Consider the following 7,500-nt stretch of genomic DNA (forward strand, 5'->3'; position numbering starts at 1 on the left):
TCCTTTGGCCCCTCCACTGGGCTCCTGGCTCTTTCTGCAGCCTTTCTACTGCTACTCCTTGGCTCATTCTTTCTGCAGCCTTTCATCCACACCCCTGATCTTCTTGTAGGAAAGATCTACCCTTAGCCATTCTCGGACAAGGGCGAAAAATCTCGGAGGTCCCGTGTGCAAGTTGCGCACTTTAAAGATTCCTTGGGGGTCGAAAATCGATAAGAGTAGGCTTCGGCCGCCACCCGGCCACAATTCAAAATTTCCTACCAACTGAAAATGTTAGGTGTGTCCCGCACGCTCACAATATGACCTCATGCAGCTGCGAGCGCTGTAAAACACTTACAAACAAACAAAAATACCACAAAAAAAGAAAAAGGGAGGGTAGAGGGGGTTCGGGAACATTCATTCGACGAGATTTTTGGCCCGTAGTTTGGGAATACATGTTGTGCTGGGTTTTCCACAGGGGCACGGTGGCGGCACTGTTTAATCATTGATCTTAATGTTCCATGCATCATTATGGAGGGCTTAGTCCAGACTAGCCTACCCCGAGAAGGCCTGTTGATTCATGTTGTTCGTGGTCTCATCGACAAGAAGCCTATAAACTCTTTACCCGATTGGATTCCACTTATATCAATAAACTTTCCGGGAGATAAAGGAGAAGCATCTTTACTTTGTGTTATAATAGGTAGATATGGTAGATGGGCTCGAGCACCTTACCTTCTTGGAAAAGGACCAAGTTTTTCGGATTCCCGTGTGGAAGTTGCGCACGATTAAGATCCCTTAAAGCAGTTCTAAAATCGAAAAGAGTACGCCCTTGGGGCTGCTGTCCGGGGAAATTTCAAAACTAATATGGGCCTACCTACCCAAAAACCGAAACCATCCTATTCCGTATAAAATAGAAAGTTTGCAGTAATACTGCAAAACTTTTTTTCTTTTTTTTTTTTGCCTTTAAATTAAGAGTAGGCAACCTTAAAAAACGCCACGTGGATGCCTGTCAAGCAAAGGATGACTCTACGTTCTATGTAGATAAAACGACCTTAAAAAATAAATAAAATTCAGCTGCACTATGAGATGGAAGATCTGAAACTCAGTTTGAATTGAGCTTTAGCGAGGGCACAAAAAGAAGAAGCGACGCTTCTACATGTTCGTATCCATTTGTCTGCTAAGAAAATCTTGTTGGCTCAATGCCTCGTAGCCCGAAATAATAAATAACACAGAACCAAGGAGTACTGCTCCTTGCACAGAACCCATGAGGCGAAACAATGTAGCTCACCTTTGGGATGGCCTAGCTCCTGGTGATTAGAAGAACTTTCAATAATCTGAGCTTGCTGTTGGCATTGTATCGAGTACTCGTTCATAAATGTGTTGTTGCTGGTTAACATCAGTTATCTTTTTATGAGAAAAATAATAAACACGAACTGATCTAGGATATCTCAATTGCTTGCTATCTAAAAGTACTTAGGCTTAGATCTACTGTCCGTGTGGTAGGTAAAAAAAAAAGGACATTCATACTCTGTAAAACTGAACCAAATTGAACCAAAACTGACTTACATACATGACATACTACTAGATACACCAAGCCTTCAGGAGGCTGTTGACTGCAAGCAGAGTCGATTTCTTCACCCCACTGACCTATATATTCTCGCAAAACGGAAAGTGCGCGTATTTATTCGACCAAGAGGCCTATCCTAGGCCAACCTTGTCTCTCTTGCTTCCGTATAGCGGTGAAGTCACGCCTGGTTGTTGCGTGTTGATCATAGATTTGCACTCTCTCTGGTGTTCATCTAGATCAGTCAGGCAGGGGACACCACGAACAGTTTTCAAAAGGGGCGGTTTAACAGAGAATGCCGAGCGTGGGACGGATCAACGTTTTATTCGATACAATAGTTCACCGAATTGATTTTTTATTTTTTTATTTTTTTTTGGGGGGGGGGGTAAAAATAGGCCACAGATAATCAACCAACTGCTTTATATTAGTGGACACTTTCTAATTTACATTTCTCATTAGATCTATCATTAACCTGCATATCAAATAGCAAGCAGGCTCCACTGGGCACATATGCTTTAAAACATTCACGCAAACACACATGCCTACCTGCCATTAACGTAAGTACATACACCCCCCCCCCCCTCCCATAGGCCTACAACAAATGCACCAAAGCACATGATACCAAAAAATAAATAAATAGATAAATAAAATTCTTTACATTATTTTCATCAGGCCTCTTCATGGCGTTTTTTTTTCAGTTTCAACATAATTATTATGCGCTATAATATGAAATTGAAATCATCGGTCAGTATAAGGCCCTATTATATTCACATCATCGTATCCGCTGTCCAATGAATGATAAATAAATAGGTACATGTAATATCTCTCAACCAGTCTATACAGAAATAATTTCATTTCAGTCGTTGTTGTTTTTGTTTTTTTAATCTAATTCCTTAACATGTTTCCACCATTTCCTCCGCTATCTAGCAAAATTCCAGTACAAGACGTATGGTATTGTACAGCGACTTTGTCACACGACACCAGCGGGCAAAGTAGTCTGCTTAAACCAATGTTGTTTTATTGTTAATGCGCACAGGTATAAGTATAAGGCGCTTGTAAACAAATGTTAATTCACTTGTACTTAGTTCACACCTCAACGTTCTGTCAAGTCTCTACAGTATATTATTTGATTAAATTAAAGTAGTTCATGTAATGAGGTCAGCTGCTCGCATGATAATAACGCAAATTGTTACAATTACGAGCACCCCTTCGCACCGCACTGCTGCCGGTACAAGCGGACAGTGCTAGGCTAATGGGCGTGCATCGTCTTGGCACAGCACTACTGAGGAAGTGAACTTTTAGAAATTAAGGCAATGGCGAATGGTAGCTCTTATTTTGTGTATGTTTGTGGGTTTTATTGTTTTTCTGATGTTGTAATTTTGCTTTTTGTTGTTGTTTTTTAAATTATAATAGCTCGTTACTGTGTGCTTATCTTTTCCATGAGCGCTCTCTTCGTGCTTCTCTTTTTAAAAGCCAGAGCAAAAAAAAAAATGACGAAAAAAACACATTTCTGTTATCAGAACTCATTTGCGAGGCCAAAGCCATCTTGAGATTTAAACGAACAAAAACTGATTCTGTTGGGGCGAGTCAGTTTCTGAGATCCGAATTACTGACCAGATTGATATGAGCAGAAGGTTGTCTTGCCGTAGGATACGTGGACCAAGCATATTATGTGCCACTGCATACTATGTGTACATGACACATGTCTATTAATCGCAGGTCCTAGTATAACCAAAAATGCACTAAAATGTAATTCCCATGGTCAGAGAAGAATAGAGGAGGGTTAAGTGCTCTGTTGGGAGCTGCATGAAGTCCGGAAATTGTCTGCATTCTTTAACGAACGCTCATTGAATAGATCTACCCTTAGTTAATTTGTGTATTCTCCCGCATGGATTACTACCCCCCCCCCTTCTCTCTCTCTCTCTCTCTCTCTCTCTCTCTCTCTCTCTCTCTCTCTCTCTCTCTCTCTCCTCTCCCTCTCTCTCTCTCTCTCTCTCTCTCTCTCTCTCTCTCTCTCTCTCTCTCTCTCTCTCTCTCTCTCTCTCTCAGTAAACATCTGGAACATCACCAGTTTGAAACTACAACGTTTTCAAAACAAACTATGAGAATCGTGTTTAAAATTAAGAACAGGAAGAACGACCAATCATTCATCCGTATTTGAGAAAACTCCATTGGCTTCAAATAATATCTAGATTTATTTACAAGATGGCTGACCTTTGCCATAAATATGTTAACAATAAAAAATAAAACCCCTCGTATTTAAGCAACCTCACACAAATGTGTGTTCTTCCAAGAACTCTAAGATCAGAAGATCAGTTTCTTACGAGAAGACCTAGGAAGAGAGGTCAAAAACTCGCTGGAAGGTCTATATCTCATCTAATTCCATCCATCCGGAACTTTCTCCCCAACAAAATCTTTTATAAACATACCTTATGAAAGTGTGCCATTTTGATAGTTAGTCATTCTTGATCATGGTACTTATATGTTCATAATATTGTATATGGTGTGTTTATCATCATTAGTTGTGCTGTGACAGTCTGAATATCTGCTTATGTGTTAGCGATTAATCTAAAGAGAGTACGTATGTATGTAGGCCTATGTTTATTCATTTGTGTTTTGTGTTGAGATAAAGGTATGAAAAAGGGCCTAGAGCTGTATTGTACCAGAGTGGGTGGCATATTGTTTTGTTGGTAGGTTGTTTTTTTTTTTTTTTTTTTTTTTTTTGGGGGGGGGGGTTTAAATGTATAAATATTATATATCACAGCATCATGGCGGAAAAAGATATGGGCAAATACACGTACCTTACACATGTACCAAATTATATTAACACAAGGCAAAAATTAGATACAACTAGAAAAAAGATGTGCCCATTGATATTCTTGAGAGGTGTCTATTTGACGGCCGAGCTCTTTATAGAGCACTAGATCTATCTGCGCCCGTATGTTTAGCATGGCACGGCAACCTATAGCTTAGGGCTTAGACTGTCATGTATTGCCTGCTGCTGATAACTACCGCTGCAATTACGACTGTTTGACAAGTCTTGTTACTATTGCATCTTTGAAATAAATTATACCTATTGAATACAGATTTTTTTTCATTATGTAAATTGATCCCCTTGGGAAATTTGTTTTACTATAGCGTACATGTACATAAATCCACGAATACATGTAGGCTTACATTAACACATGAATGCATGAATGATACACAATTATGATTATTATCACAGACACCGGCAAACCACATATATTATATTTCTGGTTGCCACTGTGCAGTGCCCTGTTTTGTTTTGTTTTTGTTTGTTTTTTTGCTGAGGCGCTTTAAGCATTCACCCCAATGACCACGCATCTATTAAAACGCCTTTGTCACCAACGAAAACTTGGCAATATTGTGAACCTGAGCTTACTATAGCCACTGGAGCCCCCTGCAACTGCTCTGGGAAGTCCTATATAAGCGTTTATTCGTGGTGCTTGGAGCTAAGAGCCTACAGAACAGCAAACTCATATTTCAAACAAATTGAATTGAAAAGCCATGGCTCCATTCTGGGCTATTTTATAACGACACACAGCAACCGAAACCTACAATGATACATGTATATATTCCTAAGCTAAAAATTATGATAATCCGGCTCCGTCATGTTCTTAGGAATATTGAACCATGAAATTTTGAGGTCTGAAGAGTCTGTGATTTCTTCTAAACTGTAACGCACAGGCCGGCTCCACCGGAATTATAATGCTATACTGTGCACTCGCCCTGGCCGCCCGTGTACCTTCAGCACGACAACCTAGGTCTCAGAGCTCCGACTATTGTGTTACATGTAGGCTACTGCTTTCGCCCACCATTACAATCGCAACTAATTGACGTCATTCTTGCTGTCACTGCATAATACATATGATAACCTAATCTAGCTTACTTTTTAAAAATGAATAAATTCCACTTTATTGTTCACCTTAAAAAAATGTTTTACAATGCCGTAGGCTTACATAAATACACAAATACACAAATACATATATTTGTACATCAGTACATTAAGGCAGTGGCGGGGCGCCATTGGTGCAAGCGCTCCACCTAACCATGGCCGTCACCCCTCCCTCCCCTCCCCCTTTCTAATTGTTCTAACCCAGTCAGTGCTCCAGATCTACATTACCATATATCCTTGCGATCCGTCACCCGCTGGCTGCGCCAGTGAAGAGACAGACGACGAGGGTGGTTTATGCTCGCCGCACCGCTTGCGGTAGTGTCTGCTGGGAGCAAGCAAAATCTTGGCACCAAAGTTGTTTTTGTCACTGTAGAGAAATCTAGGCATCGTTCTTCCCACACAAGAAGAAAGGACGTGCGTGAAACTCCTCTTCGCAGCACCAATTTGGTGCAAGCAAAAAATTTGATCCAAGTTTCCGCGAGCCTATCTACTACACTAGATCTAGAAACTAGTAGTCTACGGTAACTCAGTGAAAAATGGGTATCGAAACGTTGTCTCCCTCTATTGCGTAGCAAATCCTGGTGCTGCAATAAGTAATTAGAAATCTTTGAATCTTCTCAGATTGTGAGCTTAGTGAGTTGGTAGTATTGTTTCACTTTATTGCTGCTTTTATGGGGTTTCATCTAGAAACAGTTGTAAATATCGATAGATGTAGATTACAGGATATCCTGCAGGTTCTAATTGACTTTCTGTAGAAATGTTAATAGTAGCTACTAAGCCTATTGCCCATTTGCTCATTTTCCAATTATGCACCACCTTGTCTGCAACCCACGCGACGCCACTGCATTAAGGTATAACTAATGCATGTACACAATATCGCAAATATAGACAATCCACACACCGTTGCTGGTCGCCACCATGCAGCGCCCTGGGGTTTGACCCCCCCCCCCCCCCCACCTTCTTTTTGTTCCCTTTTTTTTTTCTTTTCTAGTTAAGGTTATTGTGTGTTGCTGAAGCGCACAGCCTATACGTTCTCCTTCTAGGACACAGCCCAGCCGCCACCAACATTTGCTGCCGTGTCACCGACACGCATTAATGTAAGCCTGGGTTTACAAGCCATTCAGACATCGGAGCCCCTTACTGTTGTTTTTAAAAATTCCCTTTTGCATTTTTATCAGAGCAGTTTTGAGTTGACCCTACGCTGAACAAAGGACGCTCGTGGGTTTTTTTAAGGTGGAAGTGGAAAGTAATGGCTCTGCTCTAGAGTAATCTATATATATAACGATACAGAGCGATAGATCGAAACCTTCAACGTTATAAATTCCCAAACTCAAAATCATGAAAATCCGACTAACGTACACCATGTTCTTAGTGCTGGGGTAATAGAATAGATTCTGAAGCGCATGGAGCTTGCTGTTGAGCGGGGATTTGCACTATACAAAATTAATGCTATCTATGGTTATTAGGAAGATCATCGTAATAATCCAAAGGGTTTCATTATCCAACTAGATCGAGATACATGTATATTGGTATGGATCTATCAGGACATCGACGTACTTTGGGATCAAACAGGGCCTACGGGAGCAGTGCATGGAAAGATAGCTTAAGGGTTTCTTTTATGCCTATTGATCATCACGTAATGGAGAGTAAATAGCCCCTAGTTTCCAAAGAATGCTTGGATATTGTTATTGAAATTTAAAACAAATATGTTTAGTGTGACAGACAGTAGATCATTATTGCAATTGATTTCCTTCCTCCACAACTGTACTCAGAACTATAAAACTGTGTCGATTGCTCATAAAATATTGATGGATAAAGATCTTGCCATCTCTTAGGATCAGACGCACGATAACGATCTACGTGATAATTGCCGGTGATAAGACAGTTGGGTGTTCATGTATTCTAAAGTATTGCCAGGCACTGTAGAGCTGTCTTTTGATAAATCCAAGCAAACTGAAGAGTGGCAAGGAATCAGGTATCGAATCAAAGACTTTTGAGTTTTGAAGGCTCACAGAAAAGAAAATCAAAATTGCAGTTAATCTAC

Source organism: Aplysia californica, unplaced genomic scaffold (genome assembly GCF_000002075.1).
Source record: "Aplysia californica isolate F4 #8 unplaced genomic scaffold, AplCal3.0 scaffold00089, whole genome shotgun sequence".
NCBI lineage: Eukaryota > Metazoa > Mollusca > Gastropoda > Aplysiida > Aplysiidae > Aplysia > Aplysia californica.